The 21,744-nt window shown below is 46.7% G+C and overlaps 1 protein-coding gene across 6 annotated transcripts in view; it reads right to left on the bottom strand.

The window, feature by feature from the left end:
- The window catches only part of SLC26A7 (solute carrier family 26 member 7), a 182,509-nt gene that overhangs the window by 19,191 nt on the left and 141,574 nt on the right, over positions 1-21,744 (bottom strand). The gene's annotated exons all lie outside the window — the stretch shown is intronic.

The raw sequence follows: 21,744 nt of genomic DNA, 5'->3' as shown, positions 1-21,744 counted from the left end.
ACATAAACCTATACATAGGAACTTAGAGAATTAAGTTTTCAGGAAATGCTTATTATGAGACCATCTTCTGCAGACAAAAAGAAAACCTGAATGATGTACTAACTTCATGCTTTCTGATTCTTTATACTTACACATTGGGTGCATCTACATAGTTTTGTAGTTTCATAGTAGTTAGGGGTCAGAAGGGACTTCAATAGATCATCTAGTCTAACCCCCCACCACTGACTGGAGCACATGCTGGGATCACATGACCCCAGACAGCAGTTCACCCAACCTCTTTTTGAAATTACCCAAGGTAGGAGCGAGGACCACTTCCCTAGGAAGTTGTTCCAGATCCTAGCTACCCTAACAGTGAAATATTGCCTCCTAATCTCTAACCTGAACCTATTCTCCAGCAGCTTCTGGCCATTGTTCCTCATCAACCCAGGTGCTGCTGCGGGGAATAGGACCCTTCCTACTTGCTGCTGATCTCTCCTAATGAGTTTGTAGGCAACCACCAAATCCCCAATCAGCCTTCGCTTACATGAGCTATTAATGCAGCTCAGTAAACTCCAGCATAGTCCACAGCATAGTTCAGTTGCTCCCACGCAAAGCATCTTCACATGTGCCTGGGAGCACACCAGTTTGAGCCAAGGCAGAGCAACAGGTTTGGGCTGGGCCTGAGCTAGCAGCAGGCTTGGGCTGGGCCTGAACTAGCAGCAGGCTTGGGCTGGGCTTGGGATGGCAGCATTAGGTGGCAGAGGAGCTGACTGGGTCACAAGAATGTTGAAACTGTGCAGCCATGTAGCTGAGCCCCTGAGCCTGCTGTCAGCCTGGGGCTCTCCAGTCTGGCTCAAACTGCTGCTGTCCTGTCAACTCCATAGTAAAATGCATATGTAGATGCAGTCATTGTGTCAAAAGACACTGAACTTCTCCAGGTATCTGAAAACAAGTATAAAATTGAAACAGGAAAAGAAGAAAAGAAGACTATAATCAGTACAGAAAGGATAAACAGAGTAGGGAAAAGAGGAGGAGGGGTTGCGCTCTATGTCAAGGAGTGTTATACATTCACCCTTATCAAAATGGAATTAGAGGAGGAGAAAGTAGAAGGATTGCGGGTTAGGATACATGGAAGTCAAGGGGAAAGGGATTTGGTGGTAGGGGTCTGCTACAGACCCCAACACCAAGGGGAAGAACTAGATTTGGAACTCCTGAGGCAGCTCTCAGAGAACATAAAGACTAGAGAAGCGGTAGTCATGGGGGACCTGAACTACACTGACATCTGCTGGGAGATGCAGAAAGCAAATTCCCACCATTCACGCAGGTTCCTATCCTGTGTGCAGGACCTCCACCTGATGCAGGAGGTACATGGTTCCACTAGGGGGAATGCCATACTGGATCTGGTATTGACAATGGGGGATGACATGATAGGGGACCTACAGATCAGTGGTCACCTGGGGGACAATGACCACCAAATAATACAATTCACCATAAGGCATAGAGTGGGGAAGGTAACTAAGAGGGTGGAAGTGCTGGACTTTAGGAAGGCTGACTTTAGCGAGCTCAGGCATTTAGTCAATGATGCACTGCAGGGTAAGAGATTTGGTGAGATGGAAGCCCAGGAAGGGTGGCTGTGCCTTAAGAAAGCGATCCTTCGAGCACAGCGAGAGACAATGCCAATACAGGGGAAAAGAGGGAAGGGGCCAAGAGGCTTCTTTGGCTGACCAGAGAAATCCAGAGCAGCCTAAGGGCAAAAAGGGAGGCATATAAGCAGCAGAAACAGGGAGAAATTACTAAAGAGGAGTGTGCCTCCTCAGCTCACAGTTGTAGGGAGGCAGAAAGGCCAAAGCTACCATGGAACTGAGGATAGCATCCCAAGTTAAGGATAACAAAAAAATGTTTTCAGATACATAGGGAGTAAAAGGAAGGCCCAGGGCGATATAGGACCACTACTGAATGGGCAAAAGCAATTGGTGACTGACAGGGGGGATAAGGCTCAACTCTTTAATGAGTTCTTTGCCTCAGTGTTCCTAAATGAGGGGCAAAACAAGTCTTATAATGGGTTCATAGAAAGACAACAGCTGGGTGCCAGTCTATTAAGCACTGACTCTGAGATGGTGCAGTCACTTGGAAGGACTGGATGCGTGTTGCAGAGCACTCAGGTGCCTGCACCTGAGAGCAGAAACAGCTTGGGAGAGGCCCCTAGTGGCAAGAAGGGTGAGGCTCAGCTGCCAGTTACCAGGGCAGCCAGAGTCACAGGTGCTGGTTGCTAGGGCAACCGGTGGGGAGCCAGCTGACAGGAAGGGGCAGGGTCTGGCCCTTCTTAAGCTCCAGGCGTGAGGGCAAGAAGACAGTTCCCCTCTGGCAGCTAAGGGAGGGGGAGCTCAGCCAGGGCAGACAGAGGGGAGAAGCCTGACTGCATGAGCATCCCCTGATTGCTGCTATGGGTTGGAGTATTTCCTGGTAGGGATTGAATGTTGTTTGGCTGGATAGTTTAGCTTTTTATGTTATAGCCCAGGGGCTTTCTGTCTTTGTGTTCACTGTTTTGACCAGAGGACCGAGCGAGGCTATTAGGGGTTGGAGGAGGCCTCACAGGGGCTCCACGGTAGCATGGGGACCCTGGTGCCAGAGAGGGCTCAGCATTTTGGGGTGCATTGACCCCAGCCCCAGAGCAAGGGGGCAGCAAGAAGCCCCAGAGCAAGGGGGGCAGCAAGAAGCCCCAGAGCAAAGGGGGCAGTGAGAAGCCACAGAGCAAGGGGGAGGGCAGTGGGAAGCCCCTAAGAGAAGGCAAGGACAGGGCCAAATCACAGCAGGGCCCAGGTCGAATATGTCAGTACCATCTGTGAGGCTTGGGCTGTGTTGTAGGGGAGGAAAAGGTACCGCAGACAGCACCCCCTGGCACCAGGGCACGTAAAGTGGGCAGCCTCCTGCTAATTACATCAATCAATCAATCAATCAAGATCAAGGTGTGGCAGACGAGTAAGCAGGCAGTTGGCCCATAACAGGAGGGTGGAGTCACCAATAGAAAGGCTCCAATAGCGATACTCCTGTCACAATGCGTTTAGGTCAGCAGGCCTGGATAAGCTGCATCTGAGGGTACTGAAGGCACTGGCTGATGTCATTGCACAGCCACTGGCAAGAATATTTGAGCACTCGTGGTGCACAGGCCAGGTCCCAGAGGACTGGAAAAGGGACAATGTGGTCCCTATTTTCAAGAAGGGGAGGAAGGAGAATCCAGGCAACTACAGGCCAGTCAGTCTCATCTTCATCCTTGGTAAAGTCTTTGAAAAGATTATTAAGGCTCACATATGTGAGAGCCCAGCAGGAAAAATTACACTGAGGGGAAACCAGCACGGTTTCATAGCAGGTAGATCATGCCTGACTAATCTAGTCTCTTTTTATGATCAGGTTACAAAGCACCTGGACGTGGGAGTAGGGTTAGATATCATTTACTTATGCTTCAGGAAGGCCTTCAATACGGTATCCCACCCCATACTGGTGAACAAATTAAGAGGCTGTGGCTTGGATGATTACACAGTCCAGTGGGTGGCAAATTGGCTAGCGGGTTATACCCAGAAAGTGGTGGTGGGTGGGTCGGTATCAACCTGGAAGGACGTGGGCAGTGGGTCCTGCAGAGCTCGGTCCTTGGACCGATACTCTTCAAAGTCTTCATCAGTGATTTGGACGAGGGAGTGAAGTGTACTCTGTCCAAGTCTGCAGATGATACAAAACTGTGGGGAGAAGTGGACACACTAGAGGGTAGGGAACAACTCCAGGCAGACCTGGACAGGCTGGACAAATGGGCAGAAAACAATAGAATGCGATTTAACAAGGAGAAATGCAAAGTGCTGCACCTAGGGAGGAAAAATATCCAACACACCTACTGCCTAGGAAATGACCTGCTCAGCAGCAAGGAAGCAGAAAGGGATTTCGGAGTCCTAGTGGACTCCAAGAGGAACATGAGTCATCAGTGTGACAAAGTCATCAGCAAAGCTAATGCCACTTTATCGTGCATCAGCAGATGCATGACAAACAGAACCAAGGAGATAATACTTCCTCTCTGTCAGGCACTGGTCAGACTGCAGTTGGAATACTGCATCCAGTTTTGGGTGCCATATTTTAAGAGGTATGTGGATAACCTGGAGAGGGTCCAGAGAAGGGCCACTCATATGGTTAAGGGCTTGCAGGCCAAGCCCTATGAGGAGAGACTAGGGCACCTGGACCTCTTCAAGAGAAGGTTGGGAGGTGACTTTGTGGCTGCCTATAAATTCATCATGGGGGTGCAGAAGGGAATTGGTGAGGCTCTACTCACAAAGGCACCCCTGGGGGTTACAAGAAATAATGGTCATAAGCTAGCAGGTAGCAGATTTAGACTGGACATTAGGAAGAACTTCTTCACAGCCAGAATGGCCAAAATCTGGAATGGGCTCCCAAGGGAGGTGATGCGCTCCCCTACCCTAGGGGCCTTCAAAAGGAGGTTAGATAGGGATTTGGCTGGGGTCATCTGAACCCAGCACACTTTCCTGCCTCTGCAGGGGGTCGGACTCAATAAATTATTGAGGTTCCTTCCAACCCTAACATCTATGAATCTATAAGCTGCCACATGTCCAGCAACACCTAAGGATGGGAACAACAGACCATGAAAATCCAGGTAAATATCCTAGAAAGGCTTCATTGGAATTTTCAATCCATGGAAAATGTCATGTAAAAGGCATGTGTCCAACAAATCTAATCAACCCTCTGAAAAACCAAGAAAATCACAAGGCAAAATGATATCTGATTTACCAAATCTAAAAGGTGAAATAATTTGTCACAAATAAGTAATATAGCTGAAACATGCTGGAGCTAAAAATGAGAATACTCAGACAACCCACACTAACTCTTCTGAGAGCCAGAGACATGTGCAAAACTGAAGTTCACTATTCAGAGTGTAAGTGGAGTGGACATAGAGATAATTGGTAAGTAGAACAGGGAAAGCATGAAATTACAAAGAAAATGCATAGCATTCTTAGTAGACCTTGGAGCAAAATAGGAATGGAATTTTCACCACAAACCAGACAGACTACCCCATTTTGCAGACTACTATTTATACTTCTGGGAACTAGATAATCAGTTAGACATGACCTTAACTACTAGGGCTGTGCAAAGCTTGGGTCCATGAGTCAATTCAGAGAAGATTCAGCTCAATTCAGAGGCTGAATCACCAAATACAAATTGAATCAGGAGAAGATAAAAAACCTCCAAATCGATTCAGAGGCTTCAAATTGATTCAGAAAAGATTCAGAGATTTGGAAGACAGTCTTTCAGGGGAACAGAAACTGAGAAGAGGGAGGGGGAGCGAGGGGGGGGGAAGACTGACATCTCTAGCTGGCCAGTGACTCTGATCTTTCCCTGAGTCCCCTTCCAATCACAGTGCTCTGGGGGAGGGATGTATAAACAGCATATAAGCCTCTGTCTGCAGCCTTTCTGTGCCTTTTGTGAGCTGTTTCTGCCTGAGCAACAGCATCTGAAAGGTACTGAACTGGCTTGACATCCACCTATAGTCAGTCTCCTGATACTTTTTGTTCTTGGAAAGGATTGGATATAGATACAGCTTACTAACCAAAATCCCTCTACTTATCCCTATCCAATCCTTTCTTTCAATTTATATTTATTCTTGGTCTTTTTTCCCAACACTTTTTAAAAGAAAGCTGTGTTTTCCCTGGCAGTGTGATTCATCACTGTGCAGGGAAGCACATACAATACACACACTCATACACATACATCATAGAAGAAGTCAAATATTATTACAACACAGAAGAAGTCAGACATTCATAGAAGAATAGATTATAGCTATTAATATTATTAGTTATAGTTACATACAGACTAAAGACAAAACAGAAGAAGTCAGATAGAGATTCCGATTAACACAACACAGAAGTCAGACAGAAACAGAAGAAGAGAGTATTTTAGTTACACACACAACAGTAAATATAACACAGAAGAAATAGTGAGAGATTCAGATTAACACAGCAGAAGTCAGAAAGTCATAGAAGAAGAAGAGAACAGATTATATATAGTTATTATTATTAGGTATAGTTATAATCAGACACACACAACACAAGTCAGATAGAAATTCAGATTAACACAACACAGAAGTCAGAGAGTCAAAGAAGAAGAAGAAGAGATATTATTTTAGATGCACACTCAACAGTAAACACAACACAAAAGAAGTCAGACACAGTCATACATCAGAGAAGAAGAAGAAGACATATATTATTAGCAGGGGTCTTGGTTTCTCTGATTTAAAAAAATTCCCAATTTTCAGTTTAAAAAGTGTAACCCAAATCTACATTTTTCCATGATTAAAAACACCAGGGGTGTTTCATTTTAATCGTGGGAAAATGTGGATTTGGGGTTATTTTTTAAAACCAAAATTTGGGGATTTTTTTTTTTTAAACATAGAAAACCAGGATCCCTGATTATTAGTTAGTTACACACACAGATACATTTTCCAGCACAGGAAAGATTAATATGAAGTGTGCTGGAAAGGCAGGTGCCAGGTCTTCTGGCAGGGGAGGGAGGGAGGCTAGAGGGGGTAGGAGGTGAGCTAGAGCTGCAAGTCCCCCGCTGCCCCAAATATAGATACATCCTCTTTCCTGGCAGCCATGAATCTTCTGCTGCCAGTGGAAGCAAGGAGGTGGGAGCAGTACCTGTCCCTGTGCCTGCACCCCCTCCCCTAACTCTAGAAATAGGCACCAGCAGCAGAATGACTGTCTCCTCTACCACAATTTCATCTACCAGCATCAGCCTTCCCCTGCCAGAGGAGGAGCTGGATCTGAAACCAGGGGACCTGAGTGCACTAGCTCAAGAAATTCTGGGGAAGCTGAGTTTCAAAGTTAACACCTCTCAAAGTTCCCCTAGACCCAGGTCTCCTTTTCAGGAAGGCACCTCAGAGGAGGCTGTGGAGGCAAGTGGCTCATCTGAGTCAGCTCCTCCTGTTGTTGTGCCTCTGCCTGCTGACGAGGGGGATAAGGCCCCTTCAACCCAGAAGTGGGGGAGTAGTGTAGTGTGGGATCATTTTGAGGTGGCAAATGATCCCAGGTTTGCTATCTGCCAGCACTGCCAAAGGCAGATCAGCCAGGGCAAGGAGGTGAAACACTTCATCACCACAGCAATGCTGCTGCATCTGAGGAGGCAGCACCTCCTTGCCCTTCTTCCTCCTCAGCCTGGCACCAGCAGAATCATGCCCAAAGGGAAGTCCCCCACTCACTTCAAAGCCCCCATCCCTCCAAAGCAGAGGCAGGCCACCCTGGAGCAGTGGGGGAAAGCTGCAAACAAAGGGGAGCATGTTGCAAGGGCGAGCAAGATGACTCAGAGCATTGGGGAGATACTTGTTCTGGATGGCCAGCCCTTCTCCTTAGCTGAGTAGCAAGGGTTCAGGCAGCTCATGGTCCCATCCTACCAAGTGCCCCCATGCACCACCTTTAGCAGGATGGTGGTGCCCTCCCTGTATGAGGCATGCTGTGCATGGGAAGGGCTGCAGGTAGCCTTGCACTTCACCTCTGACAGATGGAGCAGCCGGGGTGGAGATCACGCCTACCTCTCCATCGCAGAGTATTGGTGCGATCAGTCAGGTCATCGGTGGGCTCTCCTTCAAGCCGAGGTGATGGATGAGTCCCACACAGCAAGGGGGATCACGGTGGCCATGAACCAGTTGGTGCAAGGGTGGCTTATTGGGCAGGATGAGCTCACCCATGGGTTCCTGGTCACTGACAATGGGACCAATATGGTCAAGGTCATCCATGATACCAACTTGCTTGGCATCTGTTGTGTGACACACAGGCTGCACCTCATAGTCAGAGATGCCTTGGAGGGGGACAGAGCTGCTGGTGATGGCGCCATCACTACCACCCAGCTGATTTCAAAATGCAGGAAGGTGGTGGGCTACTTCCACTGCAGCATCAAGGGCAGCAAGATACTGCAGGAGAAATGGGCAGAGCTGAGCATCCTGAAGCACAAAAGCATGCAGAATGTGGAGACTCAGTGGAACTCCAGATACCTGATGCTCGAGAGGCTGGTGGAGCAACAGAAGGCCATCCATGAGATGGCCTTGCTGGGGGAGATTGGAATCAACAGTCCCCTTAACAGAGTTGAGTTAGATACCATCTCCCAGATCTTGGTGGTCCTCAAGCCCTTCCTCGAGGCCACCAAGACCCTCAGCACTGCCAATGCCCTCCTTAGCCAAGTGATCCCTGAAGTGTGGGAAATTGAGAACCAAATGGAGTATTTCCAGGGGATCAATGTTCCTGCCTGGAGCAAGCCATTGTCACCAGACATGCAGGCGCTGGTGAGGTGACTGAAGGAGGGCATCTGGAGATGGCTGGATCCCTTGTGTTCCAGTATGGTCCACATGCTGGCAGGCATGTGAGACCCAAAGGTGAAGGGGAGCATGTGCATTGGCAGCACCAAAACCCTTGATCACTGGATGGAGGTGCTGGTCAACAGAGTCAGGAAGGCAGAAGGGCAAAGGTGAGGGGATATGGAAGAGGGGGATCCACTTTCCTGTGCCAGCACCAGCACCAGCCAGTCTCCTCCACACCAGCCACTGCCAAGGTGGGCCAAGGGCATGGCTTCACTGTTGGGGTCCAGACTCACCAGAGCCCAGCCTCCGGCAGGTAGAGCTGAGGCTTCAGTCGCTACCAATCTCACCAAAGCTGTGGAGCTGCTGGACTGTGATCTCTTGGCCTACTAGGCACACCACAGCCAGACGTGGCAGGATCTGGTCATTGTTGCCTGAGAACACCTGTCCTGTCCACTGACTAGTGTTCCAAGCTAGAGGGTATTCAGCATTGCTGGGGATGTTGTGATACCCCACTGTACCTGCTTGGATCCTGTTTTGGTGGAGCAGCGGTGTTCCTGAAGGTAATTTCCCACTTCTGGGGTTCTCCAAGCTTCACCTGCAGGCAGAGTGAGCGCTACCCTCCTCACTCCATCTGCACCTATTTCCATTTTATTTTTTTAAAGCAGTTAATGCCCTGCTTTCAGAGCTGGAGGGGGCACTCACTGCATTACCAGCCAGCATGGGAAGAACATGTCCTTACTGAGCTTCCGTTCTAGGAAGAACTTGGAGGTATGAGCTGGGGCTATGGGGAAGGAGGAGGCCCCAGGTCCTGGGCATGACCACTAAAAACGCACTCTGACAGGGATGGAGAGACCTAGTGGGACTGCTGGCAGCGCGGCAGCCCCAGGAAATGCCAAGACCAAGGATCTCCCTTGTGAAAGACAGATAGGAGGTGCCATAACCTCCAGCTACCACATGTAGGTGCACAGTCCTGGCTGGGGAAAGCCCAAACCCATCACATCTTTGACAGGCCTGAGGTTTGCTGGTTGGAGTGGAGTTGTGAGGCTCCACGTGAGCTCAGCTTAGCTGCTGGGATGCCAGCTTTTGGGTTGAAAAACCCTTTTTCAAGCTGAGGAAGCTCCTGTAGTTGGTGTGTGTGTGCTGTTCCTGAATGGAAGGAATAGTAAAGAAGCCAGAGGCTGGCATGCAATGCAGGCAAGAAAGCCAGTCAGTGAAAGTGAAAATGGAGACGTCAGGGGGTGAGAGACAGGCTGGGGTAGTGGGGGAAAGGGGATATAGCAGCACAGGTAAAAGTGGAGTGGTATGTGGGAAGTCAGATGTCAGGCAGGTTGTAATGTGTCATAAATCCAATGTCTATATTGAGTCCATGAGTTTCTGTACCTAGAAGGCTGATGAAGTGAAGTTCATAGGCCCATCTGTGAAAAGTGGTTTGTAAATTCCCTTTGAGGATCAGGCCTGAGAGACTGGAATCTCCAAATTGAATTGCTGTCCTCCAAATTGGCCAAATACAAATCAAATACTTCCCTATTCACACAGGCCTAACAGCTACCATTACAGACAACATAATGAAATCTTTCAGCAGTACAGTATCCCAAACTATATAATTTCAGGCAGCCACACTACTTTACTTGCTGTGAGTTCATACAAATGATCCATGAATTGGAATTTGATCATATCATATTGTATTTACTAACATACCAGATGTACCTTTTTACCAAAAGTTAACCTTCCAAAATTGAGGTGTGTTTCCTATGTGGAAAAGCTGATTTATGCCCAGAAAAAGCATACCACTGATTCCTGGTCCACCCAGGCTAGGGACAGACATTACACATAAACCAGTTTAAGTGATCAGAAACTGGTTTAAACATGTAACAAAATAGATGTTCGGTGCATATAAACCAGTTTGAAAATGGCTGAACTCAATTTGAATGAAACCTGCTTGAATGTAGTATCAGACTTAACTGATTTGCGTCAAACCAATTTATGCAATGTCTGTCCCAAACCCCTTCCTGGTTTAAGTTAAATCAGAATCCCCCAGCATCTTGGCATGCTCTGTGGGCTGGGTAGGGCTCTCTGCCTGGCTTCCTCCTGCTCCCCACCCCATCCCCTTATCCCTCCCTGCTGAAGCAGGGATCCCTGCTCCCCTCTGCATTACACAGACACCTCTTAGCATTAGTTAACAGACCATATGCTGGCTATGGTCCATGCTGTGAGAAATGAGACAAAAGCAGAGCCCCCTTAGGGCCTTTGGAGCTAATCAACAGCTCAGCTGGTAATAACCTTCTGTTCTTTCCTTGGAAATGTTGTTTAAGAAGAGCTTGAACTAATGGAGAGCCTACTGTTTTGCTGATGGGCTGATAAATGCTGTGTAACTAAATGCTGTCTAAATCCCTGCTGGCTCCCTCAGTAGGGGAGCCCCTCCCTAAGCAGAGTGTCCTGCTGGGGTCTGGCCATGCCCCCGCCCCTCATCTCAGTACTGGGGGGGGGGGGGGCAGCTGCTCTAGCATCCCCAGCTTCAAGCCTGAGCCAATGCAGGCACGTGCCTGTATTTCCTTAGTCCAGAGGGGATGTCTTTTCAGTTACAAACTGATTCAGCTTAGGCAGGTTAGACTAACCTGCAAAGATTGAATCAATCTTTGAATCAAGCAATTCAGACTCAGGCTTTTTGAATGCCTGTCCTTAGTCTCAAATTTTAAAACTAACTGCCTGGCAGCAGCAGTGACATTTCTATTCAGGCGTCTGAGGAAGTGAATTGACCTAATGCATTGATTTTCACTCCACAGGTGTTAATGACTAGCCTTCAAACAAGTACCCAGCCTCGCTAACCTCATCACCAGAAGCAAACTTCCTATGGCCCAAAACACACCGAATGTATCCAGACTATGCCATGACGAGAAATATAAAAACTTCCAACATATCTCCATCACCCTCACAATTCCTACACCCCACAACAGAACCATCAGCATTCCCGGATCTTACAGATACCCTTCCAAAAATGTAATATATCTCATCCAATGCACCAAATGCCCTGATGGAAAATACGTAGGAGAGACCAAACAACAACTGCACACCAGAATGTTTGCACGCCGGAAATCTATCAAAGACAAGAATATCCAATCACCTGTGGGGGCACATTTCTCACAAGAAAACCACTCTCTCTCCAATCTCTCAGTTATAATTCTCAAAGGAAACTTACAAAACACCTTTCACAGACAAGCCTATGAACTTTACTTCATCAACTTCCTGGATACTAAAAATCATGGACTAAATATAGACAGTGGATTTATGACACATAATGTGCCTAATATCTGCATCCCCAGGTACCTCTCCGCTCTTTACCAACTATATTTATTCCCCTCTCCCCCCATCATTCCCAGCCTGTCTCTCACCCACTGACTCCTCAGTTTATATCTTCACTAAATGCCTGTCTTGCCTGCACACCACCCTCTGGCTTGTTTACTATTCATTCCATAAAGGAAGAGCACACACCAACTGCAGATGCTTCCTCAGCCTGAGAAAGGGTATTTATGTCCAAAAGCTTGCTAAGAATTTTTCCAACTATTTGAGTTGGTCTAATAAAAGATATCAGATTTACACAAAGAACCTTAATGACTAGCTCTTCTTTTAAATGGTCTTGATGTTCCACTAATTAAGGTAATCTTTCTTCTGGCAGTTCTACTGTTTGTTAGCTACTCCTGTTCTCTCTCAGACTTTTTAGCTCTTTTCAAATTCATAGATCTGCCCATGAAGGTCAGTCTTCAGCAGCAGCTACAATTTCAACTTTTAGTTGAACATCAAAGGGAGGGGGGATGAGCTGAAGATTAGTCTCTGCCCCTCTTCTATGCAGCCATAACCCTGGGGAAAAAAATGTCTTTCATTCTGCATTTGAGAGTGTGTGGTATGCGAGAAACTACAGTATTCAACAAACGGCTGAGTAAAGCTATAGTAAAAATGTACTTGATGTTTCCTGTACAGTTTTGTGTTAGCTGTATTCATACTCATTTTGAAAAACAAAACAAAACAAAACTAAGCTTCTTTGTGATATCACCTTGTCAAGGAAGAGAGAAACAGCTTATTCCCCAGTATACCAAGAAGGACATTTACAGTTGCTCTGTGCACTTTTCAGTGCCATCTGCACTTCGGCAAGAATTTGATCTTGTAAACTGGTGTGATGTTCTTCACACATGCTTTTAGGAAGCAGTCTGCTGATTTTTTTTTTCTACATTAAAGTGTCTCTTCTCCTATTGATGGAATAACCCATATAAATACACAGATCTTAATAGCAGGGTAAATCATTAAACTTGCATATTTTCCTGTTTAAAATATCCTCTTGTTTATCTCTAAGCTGTCATTTTCTAGGGCAGCTTGAGCAACTTCAACATTCATATAGTTAAAAAAATACTATCCTAAACAACTGCTGCAAGCCAGCAGTTCTAAACTAAGTTAAAAAACATGTGTGGAAGCAGTTTTCTAAATCTTTAAAACATTTTTACTCTTTGCATTCTGAAATAAACTCTTGAGCAATCTGTTTCCTTCTAAAATGTTTTATTTCCTCTTTCTATGCAGACATTAGGTTGTTATTGTACAGTCACCAGGACTGATCTTAAGGCTTTAGAAAAAAGAGCAATAAAGAACATATTTGAAAAAAAGAGCAATGTATGGAATTTGTGAACATATTTTTCCTCCAAACATGAAGAGAAAGAAATGTAGATCAAATTTTGGCCTACTCTCCTCTGACAAATTCCCTTTAACTTTCTTTTTCCTTTTGTTGGAGCAAAATTTTAAGTATAGGTGCTGCCAATGCATGAACTCAGTTTGATTGAGAGTGGAAAATTCCATGCAGGGCCTGAGTTACCCCTTCTATGACCTCAGGAGCTGTCAATCAGCCCTGACCCACTTTCAGCTCTGAGCAGACTCAGTTGCTATGCAGATCTTAGTGCAGAGCATGCCCAGTGTATGACTGGAATGAGGTAATACCTCTAGAAATTTCTCTTAGCCAAGCAGCCTGATTGGCTATAGGGCTGCTATAAAAGGTCTGAGGGCCCCTCCCTCTGGGGGGAGAAGATCGCGTCACTGCAGACAGAGGCTGGTGTTTCTAGGGACTGTCTGGCAGTCAGGCTCTTGGGCCTACTGGTCTCCTTCCCCAGATTAGCACTCTGTGCTGGTTAGAGCGATTGTGATTTTGATCTCCTGGTTCCTGATTCAATTTGACTGATTGCTGACTACGATTTTGGACCATCCCACTACGATTTCACCTCAACATTCTGGCATCCTGACCTCGGCATTACTCTACGACTACTCGATCGTCCACCAATATTGGACTGGCGTCACGTCTCGTTTTCATCATTCACCGTGTTACAGTTAGTTTGTTGTTTGTGTTATCCACTCAATGAGCTGTTGACCAGCCCTGGGACTAGGTCTTTGACTGAACCTCGTGGGCCAACAGACCCCTTTGTTGTTCTTGTTGTTGTTGTAAACTGTAACTGAAGATATCGTTCTCCTACGCACCTAAGCGTAAGTCAAATAAATTCACAACTTGTTTAAGAAACCGCTACGCTTCCCGTGCCTCAGTTCTCCATAGCCAATAGAACCCGGCCTGTTACCGTGTCTAATTGCCACCCCGGCCCACCGTGACTCTGGGGTTTGGTTCCCCACCCCGGGACATGGCGTCACGAACAGGATACATGGGAGGTGAACTGGAGACTGAGTGGATAAAAAACTGCCCATGGAGCAGTGGGAATCGCCAGGCGACTGAACTGAGCGATGTGTGGGATCATCTAAACTACCACCAAGCTGTAAATCCAGCGGGGGAGACTATGAGCGGGTATCTGTCCCTCCGGGGAGATGACGGGGAAGGAAAAGCTATCCGGCTCACCCCAGGAGCTCTGGGCTGTGTTTTAAAAGATCCGAGGGCTGTGTATCGCCCGAAGGGAGACACTGGATCTCTGGCCGTATTAAAGAAAAAAGCTCCGGCTGTGGCTAAATCCCATCCAGACCGGGAATTTGCAAAGTGCATACAGTATATGAAAAAAGGGGGTGAGGATACTCCTCCCGACGAATTTAATTGTCCGAGCCTTACGTGTGGGTCAAGGGGGCACGAGCTCCTGGTTAAATTGCGAGAGAATTTGGAGAAGAACGGGAGAAAAATAAAGTGGACAGGAGAAAAGTGGAAGAAAGGCTGCATAATAAACATTTTATTCAGAGAGTACGTAGCCTTATTAAGGGAGCTTACAGACACCAGAGCACAGCTCATGTCCACAACAAAAGCCGCCAGCAAAATTATAGCTGAGAGGCCATTACAACATGGCGCCGGCCATGCGGCGAGAGCACCAGAAAGCATGCTGACGCCACAGCGTCCAGCTCCGCCCATACCCAGCCCATCTCACGTCAAGGCACCGCCTACGATCCCGCCCACCTGGGATCCGCCCCCCGCCACAGCGCCACCCACTGAAATTACGTCGCCACCCCCATACATCAGCCAGCGCCCCCTGGAGGATACAAAAGAAAAGTGCAATCACATTCGCAGCTCGGAAAGAAACATTGTAGCTCAAGACTTGGAACCAGATGTGATAAGTGAAACAAGTAACCAAATGGGCAATGATAAAGACAGAAGTATAGAAAACACTAGTGGAACCATGGAAAAGAATATGGAACCTGAAATGACTTTCGCATATCCAGTAGCTGTACAGAAGTATACTATGGGACCTAATGGACAGCAGCAAACGACCACAACCACCAGGTCTAGAACAAGATCGGAAATGAATGAACTCAAAAAGGAAACTAGTATTAAAAATGAGGAGACTCCTATAGCCTGGCTAGGAAGGCTAGTGGCTGAAGCTGGGAGTGAGTTAGTAGACAGGGAAGAAGCCTTGCAACTGGTTAGGAATGCAGCCTGGAGTCGAGCAAAGGTGGTGGATCCAGTCCCTGTGTTAGCGAATCATTATTGGCCCATTCCTTTGCCAGCACTTGCAGTGGAGGCGTTACAACGAAAAGTTCATGCATGGCATGAAGGAATAGTAAATAAAACCAATGCCACTGCATTGATACATGCGGTTATTGGAGCATCCTATGCTCTTTGGAATCCCGTCTTTAGGCCATTAAACCTTACCCTAGATCAAGTGCAAGGAGCTTGGCCACATCGCTACGCCACTACGCCAGGGGATGTTCCATGCTTAGCAGAAGCCATAGAAGCAGCATCAGAAATTTATGGAGGAAATTTGACCATCACCATCAGGTTATTACTGAGTCCCTCCATAAATGGGCCTGTGATGCATACCCTAGGGTTATTAGACCAATTGCAGGGAGCGATGCGACCCAGACCCCAAAAGAGTGCATACCCTACTACAAAGGAAGAAGACGAGCTAGAACAAGTATACCCTATTGGGAGTCCCAACAGCCATTACCTCCGACCAGTTGAAAATAAAACTTACCATCAGACTTATCAGAGGGAAGTAAATAGAAGTCCCCCACAAACAAGAATGAATCATCAACCACAAAAGTCACCGCCAAAAAATCCCAGGAATTCCTCAAGCTATCCATTCTTTCAACGCACGCCACTGAAAAGAGCCATATTCGCTTTCTTGATGGAGAAGTCAGGTCTGTCAAAGAAGCAATTACGATTACTTGGAGGGGAGGGACAACGGACTTTAGCCAGGACATTGGGTTTCCAGGAAAAGGGAAAGCCAAAAAACGAGTAAGCGCTGTCGGCGGGAGTCCAACGACCGGCAGCTACGCCAACTCGGTGAAACAAGACGGCGAACGGACAACGGACCCAGATGATGAAATAACCCTTGAAACGATGATACGAAATCCGGAAAGTCACAACAGGTTGAAGGTAGAACAAGGAGTAGAGATAGATCATCAGAAGGAAGAAGCGTCAGAAGATGATGGCGTTAACGGTATGGAGAAAGAGAGATCACGGGTTTTAAGAGAAGAAGGTGATGTAGCGATAAATCACTTGGAAAATTTCAGTGATGACCCACGGCCGTATTCAGTGGTAAAGATTCGAGATCCGGAGGAACCAACTAAATTAGTCCCCACGAAGTTTTTGTTAGACACAGGGGCACAGGTAAATGTAATAAGAGCAACGATTCCACACATTAGGACGAGTCGGGTAATGCGAGTGCAAGGGTTGAACACGGCCACCCTAACGAATAGGGTAAAGATCTTAGTAGAAGGATACCAGAAGAGTCTAGGTGCAGTATTGGGAAGCATGAATATCTTGGGAGTCCCCGGAATAAAGATGTTGAACTTAAAGGAAAAAGTGATGGAGGCATTACCCATAAACATTATCGCAACTCACGAAAGACATAGACCCAAGTTGAAGATCCTTTCTTCCTGGAGGTATAGCCCTATTCCCACAAAGGACAAGCTTAGGGAGCCGTTGGAAAAGGTCTTGAAACACTTGGAAGATCAAGGGTCTATTACCGCTATCTCAGCGAGCACAAGATTATCCCCAGGTTGGGGCATAGCAAAACCAGGAAAGCCATCTGAAGTCAGGTTAGTCGTGGACTACAGGGAGGTGAATAAACGTTGTACTGAACTGGCGCAACCCACTTCGTGCAATTTGATTCAAAGTTTGAGAGAGATGGCCGAATACCAGGCAGAGAAATGGCTGGGAACTACTTTGGATCTGAAGGACATGTTTTTTTCAATTCCCATCCAGGATGACGACGGAGTGCTGAATATGTGTGTGGGAGGTCAAATGTTCCAATGGAATGTATGCCCCCAGGGATATCGGAACGCCCCAGCGTTGGCCACTGCTGCAATGAACTGTAGCTTTGAAAAGTTCTGCCACGATAACCCGGACAGTAAACAGGTGGAGATGTGAAGCTACATTGATGATGTGGCCATAATGGGCAGAAAAGAAGGAGTAGTCAGGAAGGTCACTCAAGATCTGGTAGAGCATCTCTCAAAAGATGGATGGTCGATAAATTTAAGAAAGTCGAAATTAGATCCAACCCCTGAAATTGAATTCTTAGGAACGCTATTCAAAGAGGGAAGGCGGTATGGAGTGTCTCATGGGGAAAAAGACGTTACTAGTTTGTTAAAGAATAAAATCCCCAAAACAAAGGCTGAATTCCAGTCCATATTAGGTAAATTAAATTGGCTGAGACACTACATCTTACCTGAACATTTGCCAGTATTGTCAAGAATCCAGCAACAGATCAGGGACAAATCAAGAAGAAGAGTACCGTGGACGGGAAGAGACACAAAAGCTTTGGAGAAACTATTAAATACCGTTGAAGAGACTTCTCTAAGCGCTATAAATTTTTCAACTCCTATGATAGTAACCGTAGGATTCTCAGATGAGCACCTATTTTCCACCGTAAAGAACTCTAATGGGAATCTAGTATATACTGCACATAAGACAATTCATTCCGCCCAACATCGATACGGAACTATTGGTAAAATGCTGCTGGCCGCTCAATTAGTGGAACCATTATCAGTAGGACACGGGAAATTTCAAGCGGTAGGAGCCACTCTACTCCCACGGTTACTCCACAATCGACCGGACCCATGTTTCCAAGGGGATTTATCCACTTGGAGTACTCTAGTGCTAAGCCATTTATACCACTGGCACCATTGGAAACATGCGGATATAACACCTTTAGAACCGACGAAACCCGAGGAAAAAGTCATTTTATACGGGACTATGGAACCTGCGTGGATGGCTTCAGACGGTACCACCCGAGAGGGAGGAAGATATGGGTATTATTGTAACCCCTGCCGAATACATCAGGTCTACCAGGGAGGCGAGTCAGCCCAGCGAAATGAACTTTTAGGATTTAAAGAACTACTGCTACACTGTTTTACATGTCACAATGGGACCCTTCCAGTTCCAGTTCTTGCTGTAGATTCCCAATACATCTATAACATTGTTACCGGCCGAGCTTCGGCATCCGAGAATCTTGATGTATGGGAAGGGATCTATGGTCTACTGATTGAAATCGAAGTACTGCCCCTGAAAAAACACACCCGGTCGCATACCACTGACACTGATCCGGTGCACGAAGTCATAGATAAAATATTGCAGGAACCAAGCTGCCCCGAACAAGTAGCAGTCAATGAGTCTATATGTGTAGATCCCTATTTAACATGGCTACATGAACATTGGAATCACCCAGGATCTCGAGCATGTCACGAGCGATGGAATCGGATAGTGAAAGGAAATCCAAGATATGGCCATTCACAGGATTGGAGAAGAATAGTGCTAGCATGCAAAACCTGCGCCAAAGAGAAGTGCCATCCTACGGGAAACACAAAGGGCGTATTTGATAAGAAAAAGTTTGCTCCAGGAAAAACATGGCAAGTCGATCTGTTAGGACCATTGCCTGAAACCGCTAGTCCAAACAAAGGATTAATAGTAGTGGACCTAGGAACACGGCAAATTACTGTAGTCCCATTAACAAAGACCCATGCTGCAGCCGTGATATCAGCATTAATAGCTATATTTTCTGTCTGGAAGGTACCGGATGTCATTCAATCGGATAGAGGGCCGCCGTTTACTTCTACAGCAGTAGAAAAATTTGCCATATTATATAATGTACACTGGCATCACCATATACCCTACCATCCGCAGTCAAATGGTGTAGTAGAGAGAGCTGTAGGGTTATACAAAGAAGCATTACGAACCCGAGGGAACGGAACATATAAAGGCTGGGTAAAGCAAAATCATGAAGTACTTATAAACCTAAACGCTGATAAAGAACTTTGGAGCACAAGAGATATTATACCAACAGATCCTTGGAAACCGAAATTCCAACCTTCGGAACTCGTGTGGGTCACTCTTCCAGACCCACGAAACAAACACCCAAAAGTCCTGACAGGGGTAATAATTACGCCAGAGATGTACCCAAACACTTACTTAGTTGAACTTGAAGAAAGTGGTCAAAACATTATAACCCACCACAATTGGTTGACCCGAAGGGCGACAAAACAACCGATAAATAAGATAGGCCCTTAAAGTAATGTAAGTTAAGACAATATGAGAAAATCTGTTCTGTCTGATTACGTTTTATATTTCAGAACAAGAGCGACCGAACCTACGGAACGTGAAGTTCTTCAATCAAACCATCAACCTAACGAAATCGTCGAATCAGGACCATCAAGGCATGATGGGGACAATTAGACTGTTTTATTGTATATTTTGTATATATGTTACCATTACTTTAATTCAGAGCACGAATAGCTCTGGCAGAACTTGCAGAGCAAGTTGAGCTGTTAGCTAACGAGACGGCTACCGGGTTCGAGCTGATAGATAGACAGCTCCAATCCACCTCTCGTATGACGATGCAGAACAAATTGGCATTGGATACCCTACTAATCCAAGAAGGAGGGTTATGTCAATATCTTAACCTATCACACGAGATGTGTTGCATTGCCATTCCGAATATATCCATCCCCCTCCAAAAACAGGTAATAAAAATCCGGAAAATAGCGAAGGAGGTCAATGCTGTTTCTGGCATCGGAAAGGGATGGTTGTCACGGATCTTTAAATGGCTGGGATGGGACGTGTCATCATGGGTGATGAATTTGTTAACCCCTTTGTTATCCTTTTTGATAGTTATTATTGTTATAACCACGTTAGTTTGTTGTGTATTTAAGTGTGTCAGAAAGCAAATGTCGGATTTGTCGGTCTTCGTCTATACTCGTATACCGACTCACATAACCTTGACCGAGGAAGTTGAAAATGAAGGAGATTACGAGCTCTAAGATAACATTCCTGGTTCTTGCATTGACAGCAAGGGGGCATGTTGGAGCAAAATTTTAAGTATAGGTGCTGCCAATGCATGAACTCAGTTTGATTGAGAGTGGAAAATTCCATGCAGGGCCTGAGTTACCCCTTCTATGACCTCAGGAGCTGTCAATCAGCCCTGACCCACTTTCAGCTCTGAGCAGACTCAGTTGCTATGCAGATCTTAGTGCAGAGCATGCCCAGTGTACGACTGGAATGAGGTAATACCTCTAGAAATTTCTCTTAGCCAAGCAGCCTGATTGGCTATAGGGCTGCTATAAAAGGTCTGAGGGCCCCTCCCTCTGGGGGGAGAAGATCGCGTCACTGCAGACAGAGGCTGGTGTTTCTAGGGACTGTCTGGCAGTCAGGCTCTTGGGCCTACTGGTCTCCTTCCCCAGATTAGCACTCTGTGCTGGTTAGAGCGATTGTGATTTTGATCTCCTGGTTCCTGATTCAATTTGACTGATTGCTGACTACGATTTTGGACCATCCCACTACGATTTCACCTCAACATTCTGGCATCCTGACCTCGGCATTACTCTACGACTACTCGATCGTCCACCAATATTGGACTGGCGTCACGTCTCGTTTTCATCATTCACCGTGTTACAGTTAGTTTGTTGTTTGTGTTATCCACTCAATGAGCTGTTGACCAGCCCTGGGACTAGGTCTTTGACTGAACCTCGTGGGCCAACAGACCCCTTTGTTGTTCTTGTTGTTGTTGTTGTAAACTGTAACTGAAGATATCGTTCTCCTACGCACCTAAGCGTAAGTCAAATAAATTCACAACTTGTTTAAGAAACTGCTACGCTTCCCGTGCCTCAGTTCTCCATAGCCAATAGAACCCGGCCTGTTACCGTGTCTAATTGCCACCCCGGCCCACCGTGACTCTGGGGTTTGGTTCCCCACCCCGGGACATGGCGTCACGAACAGGATACATGGGAGGTGAACTGGAGACTGAGTGGATAAAAAACTGCCCATGGAGCAGTGGGAATCGCCAGGCGACTGAACTGAGCGATGTGTGGGATCATCTAAACTACCACCAAGCTGTAAATCCAGCGGGGGAGACTATGAGCGGGTATCTGTCCCTCCGGGGAGATGACGGGGAAGGAAAAGCTATCCGGCTCACCCCAGGAGCTCTGGGCTGTGTTTTAAAAGATCCGAGGGCTGTGTATCGCCCGAAGGGAGACACTGGATCTCTGGCCGTATTAAAGAAAAAAGCTCCGGCTGTGGCTAAATCCCATCCAGACCGGGAATTTGCAAAGTGCATACAGTATATGAAAAAAGGGGGTGAGGATACTCCTCCCGACGAATTTAATTGTCCGAGCCTTACGTGTGGGTCAAGGGGGCACGAGCTCCTGGTTAAATTGCGAGAGAATTTGGAGAAGAACGGGAGAAAAATAAAGTGGACAGGAGAAAAGTGGAAGAAAGGCTGCATAATAAACATTTTATTCAGAGAGTACGTAGCCTTATTAAGGGAGCTTACAGACACCAGAGCACAGCTCATGTCCACAACAAAAGCCGCCAGCAAAATTATAGCTGAGAGGCCATTACAACATGGCGCCGGCCATGCGGCGAGAGCACCAGAAAGCATGCTGACGCCACAGCGTCCAGCTCCGCCCATACCCAGCCCATCTCACGTCAAGGCACCGCCTACGATCCCGCCCACCTGGGATCCGCCCCC

The sequence above is a fragment of the Crocodylus siamensis genome, chromosome 3 (genome assembly GCF_052110815.1).
Source record: "Crocodylus siamensis isolate JL-2025a chromosome 3, ASM5211081v1, whole genome shotgun sequence".
NCBI classification, from domain to species: Eukaryota; Metazoa; Chordata; order Crocodylia; family Crocodylidae; genus Crocodylus; species Crocodylus siamensis.
This window is presented reverse-complemented; position numbering and strand designations above follow the sequence as displayed.